This window comes from Chiloscyllium plagiosum, unplaced genomic scaffold (assembly GCF_037043375.1).
Source record: "Chiloscyllium plagiosum isolate Xiang-an unplaced genomic scaffold, Cpla_swu_hap1 HiC_scaffold_3, whole genome shotgun sequence".
NCBI classification, from domain to species: Eukaryota; Metazoa; Chordata; class Chondrichthyes; order Orectolobiformes; family Hemiscylliidae; genus Chiloscyllium; species Chiloscyllium plagiosum.
Window position 1 is genome coordinate 108,997,455 of NW_028270141.1, and position 19,223 is coordinate 109,016,677.

Below are 19,223 nucleotides of genomic sequence, written 5' to 3' on the forward strand. Positions count from 1 at the left end.
AATGCATTAAAGGTGTAAGGTTAGAGTCTGTCTATATCCCAATATTGAGTCAGACTGATTCTGTTTCCAAAGTAGGAATTTATAAAATGTTGATTGGATTGACTGCCTGCAGGTTGTGTGCTTCTTGAGCAAAAATAAAATGTATCGGCAAATACAATTCCACAAATGCAAACTCGCCCCATAGACTTGTGTGTGTGTGTGCATGTGTGTGAGAGAGAGAATGAGTGTGAGTGCACATAAGAGTGTACGTGTATGCTTGGTGGAGTGTATGCTTGAGTGTGACGGAGTATAAGCCTTTCAGAGGGTGTGTGGGGGATGTGTGTGTGTATATGAGAGACAGCGTGTGTGAGAGATGGTCTGCATGAGTATGTGAGTATGCAAAAAGTTTGTGTGTGTGAGTGTATAGTGCAGTGGGGTCACCTGTAGTTTGACATAAACCCAAGGTGCCGGTTGAGGCCGTCTTTATGGGTACCAATCTTGGCTATCAGCATCTGCTCGGCCACTCTACGTTGATGCATATCCCAAAGTCCTCCTTGGAGGATGATCATCCGAAGCCGAATGTTCCTGACCACTGAAGTATTCCCCGGCTGGGAAGGAACATCCCTGTCTGGCAATTGTTACATGGTGTTCATTTATCTGTTGTTGTAGCATCTGTTTGATCTCACCAATGTACCATGCTTTGGGGCATCTTTGCCTACAGCGTATGAGACAGACAACATTGGCCGAGTCACATGAGTACTTGCTGCATACATCGTGAGTGGTGTCCCTACATGTAATGGTGGTATCCATATTGACACTCTGACATATCTTGAGATGAGATGTCACCTTTTTTTTATAAAACTTTTAAGTTATCTCGAGAATATGAATTAAAAGAAGTTCTTGGATTTACATATTAATGAATCAAAAACCTGCAACCCATTCTAGAAGATGGAAGCTAACAGCAATCTAGGTTTATTCAATATATCATTACAATTACATGTGTTATGGACTAGGCCAGACTACTCAAAACATTCTTTTCATTTTGTAAATATATTTATTAGCAAAAAAAACATTTTTTTGACTTTACAAAAATATAAAATATTTTGACTTTACAAAAATATGGAAAACTAGGGCAACATGGTGGCTTAGTGATGAGCACTGATGCCTCACAGTGCCAGGGACCTGGGTTCAATTCCGGCCTCTGGCGACTGTGTGTGGAGTTTGCACGTTCTCCCCGTGTTTGCATGGGTTACCTCCGGGTGCTCTGGTTTCCTCCCACAGTCCACAAGATGTACAGGTCAGGTGAACACATAGTGTTAGGTGCCTTAGTCAGGGGTAAACGTAGGGAAATGGATCTGGATGGTTTACTCTTGGGAGGATTATTGTGGACTTGTTGGGCCGAACAAAATTGACAAATACCTGTTTAATTTAAAAAAACGCAAATTGCAATACAACTACTGTCTACTAAATACTAACCTACCCTACAAAACAAAACTAAACCAAACACTGCAAAACAACATCAATAAATAAGTAAGTGCCTAAAGAAAAACAATCCAAAACATAAGAACATGAAATAAACAAAATAACAATGCTTGGCACAGAGCTCCCAAACAAAAAGCTCCCCAGTTAAGATAGCAGACAAATCTGTGTCCAAATAACTCTAAAAGGGCTGCCATTCCTTATTTTAAAAAAAGTCTGTTGTATGGTGCACCATATTTGTGAAAAAATCCAAGGGAATGTGCACCATAATTAATTTTCGTCATCCCAGTAAGCCAACTGGGTTCTCCGACACCCAATGACATCAGAATATTTCTTCCCAAGCCCTTCAGAAAATGGTAAATTCAGTAGATCGAGAAGGAGAGATGTCGGGTCTACTTTAACTTCGGTCCCTATCTGTCCTGCCACAACGCTCCAATAAACATGGAACCTGTGGCATGTCCAGAAGCAAACAGTAAGAGTACCTACACTTATTTTTACATTTGGGGCACATTGGAGATGCCCCTTTTTAAAACTTTGTCTGACAGTCCGGTGCCAAATGAATCCTGTGCAGAACTGAGAACTGTTAACTGCATTGCGTATGCCCTATTACAGATTGAGATCTTTTGCGTGTTCTCCCATATGTCATCCCACGATTCAGAAGAGATCTCCACTCCTAGCTCTTACTCCCAGACTTTAATATCCTACCACGCCGTACCACCTAAGAGGTGATAGAGGGCACCAACTGAAAGGGTGCTTGTGGATCGTAACAACAACCTCTCTGTATCAGGTTTAAAGGGCTTAGTAAGAAACGTGTTGTCTTCTGGATGAAATCCCTAACCTGAAAAAAATGGAAAGGATCTCTACTGGGCAACCTGTATTTTCCGTTCATTTGCTCGAAAGACATCATAACCTCCCCCTCAAATAAGTCTCCAAAACCGGAAACTCCTCTTAATGCCCACAGCTTGAACCCTGAGTCCATCATCCCTGGTCTGAACCCGGGCATACCAACTATGGGGGTGAGTGAAGTCTTGGATAAGCAACCCTCACTCTGACACATTGCCCTCCATGTCTTGACTGTATTAATCACAATGGGGTTCCGGTAGTGGTCCGTAACTATCCTCATCTTATCCGTGAACAACAGGTTAATAAGAGGGCACTTTGCAAAAGAACTAAACCAACCCATAAGTTTTCGTGATGTTGCCCTGGGAAACATTATAGGGAGCACACGCATGGGATAAAGCAAACCAGGAAGGCCAATCATTTTAATAAGGGCCATTTGGCCTAACCACGAAATTGGAAGAGCCTCCCATCTCTGAAGATCCCGCCTAATATTGTCGAGCAGGTAACTTTGTCGAACGAAGTTAGTCCGAAATAACTGATCAAAGATGGGGTAACAAAAATACCTAGATATCAGACCACTTAAAGGGAGACCTGGAGCCACCTTCAACCTCTGGCACTTCCATATGGTCCCCCCAAAAAAATAGCCTCCGACTTTGCAAAGTTGATCTTATATACTGAAAAAGTCCCAAATTGTATCAGATGGGATACGGAGATCATCGGGTTCGATTAAAAATAGAAGGATGTCATCCTCATACAGTGAATCTTGTATACCCTCAATCACACTTCCGGAGCGGTTTTGTGGACGTTCTGACGAATAGCCTCTGCCAGCGGCTCTATCACCAACGTAAACAACAACGGTGAGGGGGGTAGCCTTGACGACTACTCCTGGGGTAAAAACAATGACTGCAAATGCTGGAAACCAGATTCTGGATTAGTGATGCTGGAAGAGCAGCAGTTCAGGCAGCATCCAAGGAGCTTTGTAATTGACGTTTCGGGCAAAAGCCCTTCAGGAATAAAGGCAGTGAGCCTGGAGCGTGGAGAGATATGCTAGAGGAGGGTGGGGCTGGGGAGAAAGTAGCATAGAGTACAATGGGTGAGTGGGGGAGGGGATGAAGGTGATAGGTCAGGGAGGAGAGGGTGGAGTGGATAGTGGAAAAGGAGATAGGCAGGTAGGACAAGTCATGGGGACAGTGCTGAGCTGCAAGTTTAGAACTAGGGTGAGGTTGGGGAAGGGGAAATGAGGAAACTGTTGAAGTCCACATTGATGCCCTGGGGTTGAAGTGTTCCGAGGCGGAAGATGAGGCGTTCTTCCTCCAGGCGTCTGCTGGTGAGGGAGTGGCGGTGAAGGAGGCCCAGGACCTCCATGTCTTCGGCAGAGTGGGAGGGGGAGTTGAAATGTTGGGCCACGGGGCGGTGTGGTTGATTGGCCCGGGTGTCTCAGAGATGTTCCCTAAAATGCTCTGCCAGGAGGCGCCCAGTCTCCCCAATGTAGAGGAGACCGCTTTGGGAGCAACGGATACAATAAATGATATTAGTGGATGTGCAAGTAAAACTTTGATGGATGTGGAAGGCTCCTTTAGGGCCTTGGATAGAGGTGAGGGAGGAGGTGGGGCGCAGGTTTTACAGTTCCTGCGGTAGCAGGGGAAAGTGCCAGGATGGGAGGGTGGGTTGTAGGGGGGCGTGGACCTGACCAGGTAGTCACGGAGGGAACGGTCTTTGCGGAAAGGGGTGGGGAGGGAAATATATCCCTGGTGGTGGGGTCTGTTTGGAGGTTGCAGAAATGTCGGCGGATGATTTGGTTTATGCGAAGGTTGGTAGGGTGGAAGGTGAGCACCAGGGGCGTTCTGTCCTTGTTACGGTTGGAGGGGTGGAGTCTGAGGGCGGAGGTGCGGGATGTGGACGAGATGCGTTGGAGGGCATCTTTAACCACATGGGAAGGGAAATTGCGGTCTCTAAAGAAGGAGGCCATCTGGTGTGTTCTGTGGTGGAACTGGTCCTCCTGGGAGCAGATCCGGCGGAGGCAGAGGAATTTGGAATACAGGATGGCATTTTTGCAAGAGGTAGGGTGGGAAGAGGTGTAATCCAGGTAGCTGTGGGAGTCGGTGGATTTGTAAAAAATGTCACTGTCAAGTCGGTCGTCATTAATGGAGATGGAGAGGTCCAGGAAGGGGAGGGAGGTGTCAGAGATGGTCCAGGTAAATTTAAGGTCAGGGTGGAATGTGTTGGTGAAGTTGATGAATTGCTCAACCTCCTCGCTGGAGCACGAGGTGGCGCCAATGCAGTCATCAATGTAGCGGAGGAAGAGGTGGGGAGTGGTGCCGGCGTAATTACGGAAGATCAACTGCTCTACGTAGCCAACAAAGAGACAGGCATAGCTGGGGCCCATACGTGTGCCCATGGCTACCCCTTTGGTCTGGAGGAAGTGGGAGGATTCAAAGGAGAAACTGTTAAGGGTGAGGACCAGTTCGGCCAAACGAATGAGAGTGTCAGTGGAAGGGTACTGTTGGGGACGTCTGGAGAGGAAAAAACGGAGGGCTTGAAGGCCCTGGTCATGGCGGATGGAGGTGTAGAGGGATTGGATATCCATGGTGAAGATGAGGCGTTGGGGGCCGGGGAAACGGACGTCTTGGAGGAGGTGGAGGGTGTGGGTGGTGTCTCGAACATATGTGGGGAGTTCCTGGACTAGGGGGGATAGGACAGTGTCGAGGTAGGTAGAGATGAGTTCAGTGGGGCAGGAGCATGCTGAGACAATGGGTCGGCCAGGGTGGTCAGGCTTGTGGATCTTGGGAAGGAGATAGAACCGGGCAGTGCGGGGTTCCCGGACTATGAGGGTGGAAGCTGTAGGTGGGAGATCTCCTGAGCTGATGTGGTTCTGCATGGTCTGGGAGATGATGGTTTGGTGATGGGGGGTGGGGTCATGGGCGAGCAGGCAGTAGGAAGAGGTGTCCTCGAGTTGACGTTTGGCTTCAGCGGTGTAGAGGTCAGTGCGCCAGACTACCACTGTGCCCCCTTTATCCGCTGGCTTGATGGTCAGGTTGGGATTGGAGCAGAGGGATTGGAGGGCTGCGCGTTGTGAGGGTGAGAGGTTGTAGTGGGGGATGGGGGTAGACAGGTTGAGGCGGTTAATGTCCCGGCTGCAGTTGGAAATGAAGAGGTTGAGGGCAGGTAATAGGCCAGCGCGGGGTGTCCAAGTGGATGCAGTGTGTTGGAGGTGGGCGAAGGGGTCCTCGGAAGGTGGGCGGGAATCCTGATTGTGAAAGTAAGCTCGGAGGCGACGGAAGAATTGTTCGACGTCACGGCATGTATTAAATTCATTGATGCGTGGACGGAGGGGGGATGAAGCTGAGTCCTTTGCTGAGGACTGATCGTTCGTCCTCAGTGAGGGGGAGGTCTGGAGGGATGGTGAAAACTCGGCAGGGCTGTGAGCTGGGATCTGGTGTGGGTGTAGCGCTGGGAGTGGGGGCAGAACCTGTAACTGGAGTGGGTGTGATGGTGGGGGGGAATGGGGGTGGAGTCATGAGCAGGGGTAGTGTTCCCCTCGGGGTTCTTGGGGGTGGGGATAGTGACAGTGGGGTCTAGGGGGGCATGTCAGCAGAATGCAGGTGAGTGCCGCTAGTGGGGGTGGAAGTGGTGGTGACAACGGCAGTAGGGGTGGCGGAAGTCACTGAGCATGTGGCATCAGCGGTGATGTGAGGGAGAAAGTGATGTCACGTGTGATGCATGAGTAATTGTGAGGGGTGGAAGTGGTTGTGGGAGTGGCTATGATGGGGGCGGCAGTGACATCATCAATCAGCGTGGGGGTGGCAGTTGTATTAGCCGCGTGGTTAATGGCGGAATAGGTTCCGAGGCCAGGGGAATCTTCTGGAATGTTTGAGGAGCACTGGTTATGGAGGTGGGTGGATAAAAGTTTATTGTACTTACAGTTTTTGATGTTTGAGATGGAATTGAAATACTGTTTGTTGAGAGTATGAATTCTCCTGAGGATGTAGTACAGAGTGGCTCCTTTGCAAATCTGAGAGAGTGTGGCCCTCAGCTGAGGCAGGGCTGACTGTAGAGAGGTTAGGTGCTGGCGCATTGCTGCAAGTGTGGAGTGGAGGGTCTTGAAGGAGAACTGTTGCTGGTGTTTTTGAATCTGTAGTCTGTACTGTTTTCCTGTTCGGGTCCGAACTCTCTGGTTTTTACTTCGTTTGACGACTACTCCTGCCAATCCTAACATTCCCAGACTTCACTCTGTTGGTGATGACCATAGCCATAGGGTGGCGATATATAACCTCCGGCCACCCCACAAAGATCCACCCAGCCCAAACCGCACTAAGACATAAAAGAGATACGGCTATCCCACCCGGTCAAATGCTTTCTCTGCGTCTAAGGAAATTGCTAACCCCTGGATCAATCATTGCTGACATACTTGGACCATATTCAGCAACCATCTGATGAAGAAGTGGCACTCTGAAAGCTAGTGTGCTTCCAATTAAACCTGTTGGACTATAACCTGTTGTTGTGTGATTTGTAACTTTGTACATCCCAGTCCTACACCGGCATCTCCAAATCATAGCAACCTTCTGTATTATTAGAGGACCTTCAGCCCCTTATAAAAGCTGTCTGGTCCTCTTTGACAATAGGGGGCAACATCTTCTCCAATCTCACCGCCAAAATATTAGGCAGAATCTTAAAATCTGAATTTAATAGAGAGATGGGCCTGTATGAGGCACAAACCTCAGAAACCTTCCCTTTCTTAAGAATGAGGGAAATATTAGCTTTTATCAAAAATGACGGTAGGCATTCATGCATAAAGAAATGATTGTACATTTCCAGCATCGGCCCTGACAGAATCCCTATAAACTTCTTATAAAACTCACCCGGGAGACCACCCGGGAGAAGTTGCCTAACTGCCTCCTGTGTTTCCTGAACTGTCAGAGGGGCATTGAGGAGTGAGGCCTGTTCCAAGTTTATCCCTGGAAGGTTCAGGCTCTTAAAAAAGGTTTCCACCTTGGCCCACCCATCCTCGCAATCTTCAAACTAATACAATTCTGAGCAAAAACTCTGAAAAGCCTCATTAATCCTTTTGGCATCGTATGCAAGGACTCTGTCGCTGTCTGTAACTGCAGTATTGAATTGAGAAGCACACTTCTTCCTATCAGATACATTAAATACTTCCCTGGCCAATCCCCATACTCGAACAACCTTTGTCTCACAAAAGCAAGTTCTTTCTTCGCAGTTTGTGTAAGTACGGCCCAGAGGGCCATGATCCATTCGAGCTTGGTCACTGAAGGCTTCGCAAAATGTGCCGCCTCAGTGGCTTTCAGCCACATCTCAAGTCGATGCTGCTGTTCCCCCTTCTGTCATTTCCAGCTAGCCAAATAGGAATTGGTAATCCCCTAGCAAAGGCATTAGCAGTCTCCCATAGCATAGGTGGACTACTAATTGTGCCTGAGTTGATAGTCAAAAACTCCTGAACCCCCTCAAAAAGTATTCCACAAATTTGGAATCCTTGAGGAGGAAAGGATCCAGCCACCAGTGCCGTGAACTTAACCCCTCACTCTTGGCCTTAACCCTCAAACATATCTCAACGTGATCAGAAATAGCTATGTTCCCAATTTTACAACCCATAATCGAATCCAGAAGGTCGAAGGAGCCAGAAAAAGATCAATCTTCATGTGACATTTATGCGTGTTTGAAAAAAAAAAGGTGAAGTCCCTGCCGGTAGGGTGAAGACACCTCCAAATGTCCACCAACCCGAACTCCTCGCATAAGTGAGTCACCTGCTTGGCCTGCAAAGAAATAGTTGGGGGCATCCTGTCCACTGTCGGATGAAAAAGGCAATTGAAATTTTCCCCTATAGTAATGTGCCATGTTCCAAAGGCACTCATCTTAGACAAGGCACTAATCAAAAATTTGAGGGGATATTGCCACGGTACAGTAGACATTTAAGATGCCATATTCCTCCCCATGTATCAGAGCGTGAAGTATCATAAACCATCCTTGCTCATCTTTCACTTGCTCTGATTTGGAGATGCTAGTGTTAGACTGGGGTGTACAAATTTAAAAATTACACAACACCAGGTTATAGTCCAACAGGTTTATGCAGAAGCACGAGCTTTCACAGCGTTGCTCCCACCTGATGAAGGAGCAGTGCTCCGAAAGCTAGTGCTTCCAATTAAAACTGTTGAACTATAACCTGGTGTTGTGTGATTTTTAACTTTGTTCACCTGCTCGAATAATGTGAATGGAAAATTTTTCTGGATAAGTATAGCCACTCCCCTACTTTTAGTAGTAAAGGATGAAAAGAATACCTGGTCATAACCTCCCTGTCGTAACTTCAGGTCTTCCCCATCATCAAGATGGGTTTCCTGCAACAGGATGATATCAACTCTTTCCCTCTTAAGGCTGGAAAGCACCTTTTTCCTTTTAACAGGTGAATTACTTCCCTTGTTGTTCCAGGTGCACCATTTAATAAGACACTTAGCCATATACCCTTTCAGAGACCCTTGAACCCCGGGGAGGGAGAACCCTGCTTGCAATGCACTGAGCACGAGTAAATGGGGACTCAGTTGTAAAATTGTGTATACACAAACTACCATAACGTAACTACAAACAAGTATTGCTACCAAAAAACTACAAAGAAAATCAACGGGAAAACCTTGAATGGGAGACTCTTTCCCCTGTCCATAGGGGGCACTCACCCTACCGAGCCCCCCCTTCACAGCTCCTTCAAGCCCAGACTGTGCTGCAGCCTTACGCAAAAATAAATAAGCAAACAAGTAGATGATCCTCAAACCAACAAGAGAAGACAAAGACAGGATAAGCACTCGGCTCATCCCCGGCTCCATGTCAGCCCCAAGTATGACTAAAAGAGAAAAGGGAAAAAAAAGAAAATAACAAAAGGCATCCATAAAATTTCCCATGATAAAATCCAGTTATAAAAATATAATAGGAACAACATATTCCAATTTTTTTTTGAAAAGAAAAAAGGGAAAATACAGGGAAAGAAGGAAAAGAGGACAAACATTAACCATACTTTTCAGATCAGTTGGACTATTTTAAAGTGTCCACCAAGTTCTCCGCCGAGTCAAACATATAAACTGTATCCTCATGGCTGAAACGAAGCACCACCGGGTATCTCATGGAGTAGTGGATGCCCAGGTTCCTTAGCCTTTTCTTAACTTCATAGAAGGGCTTCCTCTTTCGAATTACAGCTGCAGAGAAATCTTGAAAGAACATAATTTTTGACCCCTTGTGCAGCAGTGCCTGGGATGTTTCCCCAGTGATCTGGAGGCTTCTATCACTCTTTGCTTATGTGTGGAAGTGCAGGGGCACTGCACCGGCCCAAACCTGCGCACCGCCACCCGATAGGCCCTTTCAGTGTGCAGCCAGCTGGATTCGATTTGAAGTCTCAGGAGCTGCAGCTGCCAGCATTCAAAGAAGCTGACTTGCTGCCCACCTTTTTCACCCTCCGGGAGCGCGACAATTCGTAGATTCGACCTCCGACCTCGATTTTCAAGGTCGTCAACCTGATCTCACAAGACCCGCACTTGCTGTTCCAGGACCTAGATCTGTCTGGATGAGGACGATCACCGCTTCCAAGGCTGTGGTTCGACCCTCCACCTCCACCATCCACCTCCCAAGGACCTGGAGCTCCCGTTCATGCATTTGCAGTACGGACGCGATGGATTGGATCTGGGCACAGATCTCCTCAATCGCAGGCTCAACCTTTGCTGCTTCGGCCTCTGGCATGCCCGGTGCTGCAGGGGAGTGTCCTCCCTGCTGCTGTTTGCTCGTTCCCTTTCCCTTTGCCATCCTTTCCACTTCCAAATATTAACGAATATGTGTTCCCAAAGCTTTAAATGAATAACTCTCTCATAGGAGTTGGCCAGGGATGGCATGAAACATCAATATGCCTTGGCTCTTAGGCAGAGCCAGGCAAAAGTAAGGACTGCATATGCTGGAAACCAGAGTTTAGATCAGAGTGGCACTGAAAAAGCAGTCAGGCAGCTTTCAAGGAGCAGGAAAATTGACGTTTCGGGCAAAAGTCCTTCATCAGGAATAGAGGCACGAAGCCTGCAGGGTGGAGAGATAAATGGGGGAGGGGGGAGCTGGGGAGAAGGTAGCAAAGAGTACAATAGATGGATGGGGATGGGGATGGATGTGATAGGTCAGAAAGGAGGGTGGGGGAAGGTAGCAAAGAGTACAATAGGTGAGTGGGGGTGGGGATGGAGGTGATAGATCAAAGGGGTGGAGCGGATAGGTGGGAAGGGAGATTGGCAGGTAGGATAGGTTATGAGGACAGTGCTGAGCTGGAAGGTTGGCACTGAGGTAAGATGGGGGGTAGGGAAATGAGGAAACTGGTGAAGTCCACATTGATGCGCTGGGGTTGAAGTGTTCTGCCTCGGTTCCAACCCTCCAGCACTTTCCTCATGACCTGTCCTACCTGCCAATCTCTCTTTCCACCTATCCGCTCCACCTCTTTGACCTATCACCTCCATCCCCACCCCCACTCACCTATTGTACTCTTTGCTACCTTCCCCCACCCTCCTTTCTGACCTATCACATCCATCCCCATTCCCATTCACCTATTGTACTCTTTGCTAACTTCCTCCACCCTCCTCTCTGACCTACCACCTCCATCCCACCCCCATTCACTTATTGTACTCTTTGCTACCTTCTCCCCACCCCCCTCCCAGCCCCCCATTTATCTCCCCACCCTGGAGGCTTCCTGCCTCCATTCCTGATGAAGGGCTTTTGCCCAGAATGTCGATTTTCCTGCTCCTTGGATGCTGCCTGACCTGCTGTGCTTTTCCAGCACCACTCTGATCTAAACAATTGTTAGGCAGAGCCGTCCACTGCAGTTCTACTGAATTGCTGCCACCTTGCCGAGTTCTGCTCCAAGCATTCTTAAGCAAGCAGCCCAGACCATAACTTTGCAATTTGTTTTGGTAAGTGTACAGTGAAAAGTACCCAGAGTAAGGTAGCTAGGATGACACCCAGGTTTTAAAACAGACAAAAATGTATTCACAAAATTACACAATTGAACACAAAGAACAGATAAAGAATGCCTACAGAACTCAGTCTATCCAAACTAGACTTAATTATGCTGTTCCAAATATACACAACAGTCCAAATAAGCAAACCTTAAAACACAGTAAAACAAATGGAACAGATGCTTTCAGGTTGAAGTTAGAAGGGCGGAAAGAGAGAGTTTAGCAAACTGTTTCCACACAACTCACTGTTGAACTCCTAACTAGTTCTGGATTGAACTGCTCAGCTAGAGAGCTGACCACTCCCCTTTCATTATCCAGGTCACTTCTAAAACATGACCACTTTGGCTTGAAGTCTCATCTGTTTACAGATACAAAAAGGTCTCTCAATACCCTTTAATCTCTGTACCAAACCAGTCTACTTGGCACCCAGAGCGGTTTACAATCCCTCTGAATAAACACAGTACCTTGAGAAAAGGCAAACCTTTAGAAAAACAGAACCAGCTTTGTGGCACATGACACTGTAATCTTTTGCTCTAAAAATGTGTGTTTTATGATCCTGCTCCAAAGCTACCTGATGAAGGAACAGCGCTCCGAAAGCTAGTGCTTCCGAATAAACCTGTTGGACTATAACCTAGTGTTATGTGATTTTGAACTTTGTCCACCCCAATTCAACATCAGCAACTCCACATCCTTTGATGTTGAGCCTCTTGAATGTTCGCCATGACTTGGAGATGCTGATGTTGGACTGGAGTGGACAAAGTTCAAAATCACACAATACTAGGTTATAGTCCAACAGGTTTATTTGGAAGCATTAGCGTTTGGAGCGCCGCTGCTTCATGAAACCACCTGATATCAGAGTTCTTGAATGTTGATAGAGTTGCATGCATCCATGTCAGTAGAGTATTCCATTACACTTCTGTGTTGTGCCTTATAGATGGTGATAAGCATCTGAAGGTAGTGTTTCTGCATGTTGAGAGGTGCAGATAAAAGCAGCAATTGGACAGTTTATAAAATGTGCCTTCTGAAAATGTTGAAATCCCTGTTTCAGGAAGAATACCAAATGGGAGGGTGATATACAGAAGCCAGTTTTGGAAGAAATCTAGTGGAGACTTAAGCTATGACAGTTGTTAGAAAATAATTCTGAGTTCATTAAAATTGGAGAGGAAACCAGAGGCTGAATACAGAGGGAGTCAAATCAGTTTAATGTAGTACAATATATGGGCAAGTATTGAACAAGTTCAAGATGGGCAAAGGGGGGAATTTAAGGCACTAGTGAAGTGAGGGATCTAGCGTGTTTGGTCAATATCAAAAGATTTTCAATGGTTGTAGCGATATTATACGTGAAGGATTGCTTTAAATGTATGTCAATTAAAATGGAGTCAGTATCCGGCGGAATTCAAAGAAGACACTTTTCATAATTGAACAGAATCTTTATTAGGGTACAGAAATATTCATGAATTAATTTCCTACTGCTCATCGAGGAGGTCTTAATGAATCACTATATTTATTAAGGACTTAGAATGGTCCGCATCTAAACTTGTTTACGGCAGAAAGATATACAGCACGGCCTGTGATGCAGAGTTAAATAACATTTTTGAAAAGAGTTGCTGATAGATCGAGTGAATGCGCAAGCTGTCAATTAGATGTCAACGTTAGCAAACCAAAAAAAAATCGTCTGCTTTCTCCTTGGCGAGCTTATTGCTTAAGTTAGCACCTTTCCGCCTGTTTGCATTGAATGGCAGGTCCCGGTATGCTGCACGCGCAGGTGGTCGCAGGGTGGTTGAGTGACAGGTGCAGCCGCATGCGCAGTGGAGGCGATGTGCGGTCCGGACAGTGATGGAGAGAGGAGAGTGAGTGACAGGCGCTGGCCGGACCCGACCGGATTAAGCCGGGTCTGCAAGCATCCAAGTTGTCAAAGGAAAACATCTCCGATTTCCCAAACCCTTTACCCCGCCGCAACCTCAAAAACAAAATTCAAATACGCCGAAAGCTCGCCAGGTACCCGTCGGTAATCACTCTTATAATAACCGCTTTTCGAGCCGGCGTTCTTTCTTTGGAAACAGGTTTGTGCGAGACTCTCGGCCCCGTGGAGCTCGAGCGCGCGCAGCTGTGGGGCGAGGGCGCGCGAGTCAGCGCAACCGTCGTGTGGGAGGAGGAGGAGGAGGAGCCGATCGAGGCCGCGGCGAAGCAGGCACGGGGGAGCGCGCGGGGTGACGCTGACCTTGGAGTGAATGTGCGACAAGAGGAGCTCGAGCTCACACTCGATCAAGGTAAGAACGACAACAGCGTTAAATATCGCCCACAAGAGTTAGGGAGGGAGTCACATGTTTCCCTGGGCTGTCGTGGCCAGAAACATCCGTGCATTATCAGTTGTCCCCCGCAATGATCGTGATAAATGGGTGATGGGTTTGGATACCATGCGATTATTGAGCTTGATCAGACGGAGGAGGATTTGAAGTAAGCGATGGGCTTGGTTTGCCTGCCCGTGGATTTGCTGAACAGTTTGCAGGATTAAGTATCCATTTCCCCCACGTTTGTATTTCCAATCCACCTTCGTGCACAAGAGATTATATTTCGAAAATGGTTTTCCCTGTCATGGTGTTTCGATCTTGTGCTTCACCAATTTGATTTGTTCATCTAACGGTCTTATCAGCCGAAAGGATGTTTTCAGAAATTTAACGCCGAGGCAGTGCAGTCTGATGACATGGGGCTCACGTTAATTATTTTAGAAAAGATAAGGAATCGTAGAGTCGCAGTTTTTTTTCAAAATGAAATACTCGTTTGATTTGGGCTGCTTTTTGACTTTTTTTTCATGTGGAGAAAATACATGGTGACCTCAGCCGTTTTTGCCACACATTAATTATTTCAGTGATGGTTCTGAAGTTTTCGCTTATTATTTCAAATAAACTGACAGGGTATTATAAGCCATTAAGCCTATTTTGTTTTTACTAAGCTAATTCGATTGTTTGCTTAGAGATCAGTCCTCAGTTTAATCCAGGTATGATCGATATTTGAGGATAGAAATCGATAAGTTTTCGGTCTCAGCCTGGTAATGACGAAAGGAATTGTATTGCCGATTGTTTTTAATGTGCCACTTTCTAAGAGTTCACTAATGAAAAAGAAATCGGGTCTGCCTGTAATATCCCTGTCAGTAAATTTTGTTAAATATGCAGAGGTCGTTACTTTATACTTCAACCTAAATGTGGTATATTTGACTTACCCAGGGAAAAGAACCAATATTGCTTCAGATAAATATTGGAAGTATTTATGACCAATTAATTCATGTTTTAGTATAACTTATTTTGAAAATGGAAAAGTGTATAATTCAGAAGTAACTCTTTCTAAATATATATTTAACAGCTGATGTGTTTGATATTTCTAGTTAAAATAGAAATTATTAGACTAGATGTCTTTTCAATATATAAGTAGAAATAAAAACAAACCAGTCAATGCGGTATTAAAAATATGTCATTAATTTTAATAAATAAACTACAGAAGTGGTGCAAATTATGCAGACAGTGTTTTAAGGTCATTTAGTATGCTAGTGAGCATTTTTGTCCCAAATTATTATTCAGCCCATAGGCTACTGAATATAGTGACTCATGCTGCTGCACAATTTCACATGAACTGGCTGCCATCCTGGACTTTACTGTTCTTCAGCTATGAAGTTGAAAACCAGCAACCATAGTTTACTTTTATATATTTGCATTTATTTTGTAAAGCATCTCCAAGTGCTTTCCTATGTTAATCAGATGAATGGGTGCTGGCCAAAGAAGGAAATATTGGGAGAAATGATGCAGCCTGAATAAAGAACATTGACTTTAGCTGACCATCCACCAAATGAAACATTGCAGCAAGTCTGGATTAGTGCAGTATTTATGCTTTGCTTCAGATGGATCTTGGTTAACATTCAAATTTGAGAATCCTTACAATGAATCCAGAATGTTTGAGGTCTATTTTAGTGCACCACTGCCACCCTATTATGAGGTCTGCTAGGTCAACATGGATAAGGAACCTCATTATATTATTGTGATTTATGGGCCATCCCTAATTGCCTTGGAAAAGGTGGTGTTGAACTGTCTTCTTGAACAATAAGTTATGATTCATGGGATGGAGGGACATCCACAGTGTTGTTAGGAAGGGAATTCATGATTTTGATTCAGTAGTAGTGAAGACAGAGATGTATGTAGCTTTGAGTGGAATTTGCAGGTGGTGGTGTTCCCAACATCTGCTATCCTCGTCCTTCTGGGTGGTATTGATCATTGTTTGGAATGTGATGTTGATGGAGGCTGACTAAGTTTCTATAGTATATCTTAGATGATATACACTGTCTCATTATTGATATATGTTACATCACTTCACTTGATGAAGCAACAGTGCTCTGAAAGCTTGTGATTTTAAATAAACCTGTTGGACTATAACCTGGTGTCATGTGGTTTCTGACTTTGTCCACCCCCAGTCCAACACCAGCATCTCCCATTATATTATAGCTTTGACAGGCAAGGTAAGACATTGTGACATGTTTATAGAAACATAGCAACAGGAATGAGCTGTTAAACCCCTTGAGCCTGTTCTACCATTCAATTACATCATGGCTGACCTGTTGCCTAACTCCATATACCAGTCTTTGGCCGATATCCCTTATTACCTTTGCTTAACGAAAACTTACCTCTGACTTAAAATTAACCACTGGTCTAACATATGCAGTTTTTGTGTAGAAATGCTTCCTAACATCTCGATGGTCTAGCTCTAACTCTCAGACTATGCCCCCTAGTTCTAGAATCCCAAACCAGTTAAAATAGTTTATCTACTCTGTCTTTTCCTCTTAATATTCTTAAAGACTTTGTTGAGATCACTTAGTGCCAGAAACATGAATGTAATGTAACCAAATTTCATTTTAAATACTGGAAGACTAAACAATTACTTTCTCACAGAGTAAAAACTTCAAATGCACTCCGCTTCCGCTCTAAAATTATATGACATTTGTTTTAAAATTCAAATTTAATAATGAAGACTAGAAGATTCAGTCATAGTTGTTTTCCTTGATCCAAGAAATTGATTAAAATTCAGTCTTTAATCTCTCTCAGCTATATAAAGATCGAAATTTAAATTATTCTGCATACTTCATAATGGATATGATGCCATACTAACTACTTAACCTTCTAAATTCTAGAGAAAACAGGCCTAATTTCTATAATCGCTCCTCATAACTTAACTCCTGAAATAATACTTTACATAAACCTCCTTCCAGCACCTACCAAGCGTAGTCAGAAATCCTATATCACTTGGCAGAAGAAGTTAGTATGGAGTCATATCCGTTAGGAAGTGGGTAAAATAATTTGAATTTCAATCTTTATATAGCTGAGAGAGATTAGAAGCTCAATTTTAATCCCTTAAATACTTTTGCTTAACAAAAAAGAATCTCAGATTTAAAATTAACAATTGATCCAACATCCACTGCTGTTATGGAAGAGAATTCCAAACGTCTATGGCCTTTTGTATGTAAAAGTGCTTTCAAACATCTCTCCTGAATGGGGATTCTAGAAATTAGGGCAAAACCAATCAGTCAAAATATTTATCTTTACTCTGTCTTTTCCAATTAATATCTTGAAGACTTCGATTAGATTAGCCCTTAACCTTCTAAATTCTAGAGATAACAGGCCTAATTTCTGTAATCTCTCCTTGTAATTTAACTCGTGAAGTAATTCAAGGAGACATAGGAAGTTCAAAGTTATATGAATCTTCTAAATGAGAGAAAATTGCAATTTGAAAAAAATTCAAACTTTTGTTAAGGAAAATGGGACTTTTTTTATTTGAAGATGACACTCCATTTTAAGATTCCACTTCTTTACACGGGCTTCCTTCTGGCACCTACCAAACATAGTTAGGAGTCCAGTATCACTTGGCAGAAGTAGTCAGTGTGGAGTCATATCTGTTAAGAAGTGTGCAGAATAATTTGAATTTCAATCTTTATATAGCTGAGAGAGATTGGAGACTGAATTTTAATCCATGTTTCAGAAACAGAAAGACTGTCCAGAACGAGAGGGCATAAGTTTAAGGTGAGAGGGGAAAGATTTAAAAGGGACCTAAAGAGCAGCTTTTTCACGCAGTGGGTGGTGTGTGTCTGGATTGATCTGCCAGAGGAAGTGGTGGAGGCTGGTACAATTACAACATGTAAAAGATATCTGGATGGGTATATGAATAGGAAGGGTTTAGAGGGATATGGGCCAAATGCTGGCAAATGGGACTGGATGAGGTGAGGATATCTGGTTATTTTTGTGCTGTACATCTGACTATGAACTATGACTGCATCTTCTAGTCTTTATTATTAAATTTGAATTTTAAAACAACTGGCATATGATTTTAGAGAAGATGCAGAGTACAGTTGAAGTTTTTACTCTGGGAAAGTAATTAGTCTTCCAGTATTTGAACTGAAATTTGATTACATTCTGTTCATGTACTAAATGATCCATCAATTTTTCTAATATTACATGATCCTTAAAATTGTAGCATTTTAATTGACTATCAAGAAGTTGTTGGCTTGTTGATACAGCTCAAAGGTCAATTTTGAGATCATCAGTTTGTTTTTAGTTATTCTTCTAGCATTCTTATTATGACACAATATTTAATCAAGAAAAATTGCTCAGGCGCAAGATACCAGAAGACACTCGGGTTGCATTAATAACATACAATGACAGTCAGAGGTACTACAGTTCTTTCATTTGTAGATGTGGGAGTTGCTCTCAAAGTGACTCGCAGTCAGTGTTTATCTCTAACTATTCTTATTGTTAATGAAGAGTTCTGTATTTGGGTAGCTGCAATCTGCCTTATAAGTATACCACAGTGCTGTTAGATAACTTGTTTCAGGATCTTTATCCAAGAAATTATGATGTGTGACTTGGATAGGAACTTGCAAATGTTTGCATGCAATGTCTGCTGTTGTTTTTATGGACAGCAGAAATTGTGGGTTTAGAAGGTGTTGTCAAAGGATACTTAGTGAGTTGCACGTAGCGGATCTCACAGATGGCACATATTCCTGTCACTGTGCACTAGTGGTGAAGGGAGTGAATGTGAAGGTGCTGGATAGGTTGCCATTCAAACAGGCTACTTTTCCTGGATGCATTTGTCAAACCTCCTGAAAACTTTTGAGACTGAATACATACAGGCAAGAGGGTCACAGTCCTAACATGTGCCTCATTAGCTTTGGAAAGTCAGCAAATGGGTTATTCGCTGCAGAATGCCCTGTCTTTGCCTGGATTTTGTGATCACAGTATTTAAGATTATGGCTTTGTTCAAGAATGTTGTAAGGATTGTCCCAGCAATTACAGACCAGTCACTTTAGCTTGAGTGGGAAAGTTTCTAGAAACAGATATTTAGGATGGAATGAGTAGTCACATGGGAAAAGGTGGGTTGGTTCAGAAGAGTCAACATGGATTTCTAAAGGGAAAATCATGTTTAGCTAACTTGCTGGGGTGTTTTGAAGAAGTGGTAAGCTCAATGAGGATATCACTGTTGATGTGATATGCATGAATTTCCAGAAGGTGTTTGATACAGTGCCAAGCTTGAGAAAAACTACAGGTCGTAATATAAAAGGAAAGTATAAACACATATAAAATGTGTTGAGTGATAGCAAACCAATGGTCAATGGATATTTTTCAGGCTGGCAAAAGATCTGAAGTGGAATTTCCCAGGGGTCAGGATTTAAATCCAATTATAAGTTCCTGGTGTATATTAATGGTCTGGATCTTGCTGTGAGAGGCAATTTCCAGGTTTGCAGATGACACTTAGAAGAACTGTGAACTGAGAGATGGACAGTGTTACAGACTGTTGGGTGATTTTATTGAAATGCGCCAAATAATAAAATCTGTCAACTTTGTACATCTGTAGTGTAACTAGGAATTTTCAGTTTAAATGTGAATTAAAGAATATTATAAATTAATTGGTGTT

The 19,223-nt window shown here is 44.1% G+C and overlaps 1 protein-coding gene across 3 annotated transcripts in view; it reads left to right on the forward strand.

Annotated features, from left to right (window-relative positions):
* Positions 1-12,699: 12,699 nt before the first annotated feature.
* Positions 12,700-19,223, forward strand: part of elovl4a (ELOVL fatty acid elongase 4a) — a 50,817-nt gene continuing 44,293 nt past the window's right edge. The window contains exon 1 of one of the 3 annotated variants that reach the window (XM_043686960.2): positions 12,700-13,546. The gene's annotated coding sequence lies outside the window, so the exon portion shown is untranslated. Of the gene's footprint in view, positions 13,547-13,613; positions 13,734-19,223 lie in introns of those variants that run through there. The other 2 variants (XM_087982415.1, XM_043686961.2) reach the window with 2 other exon arrangements.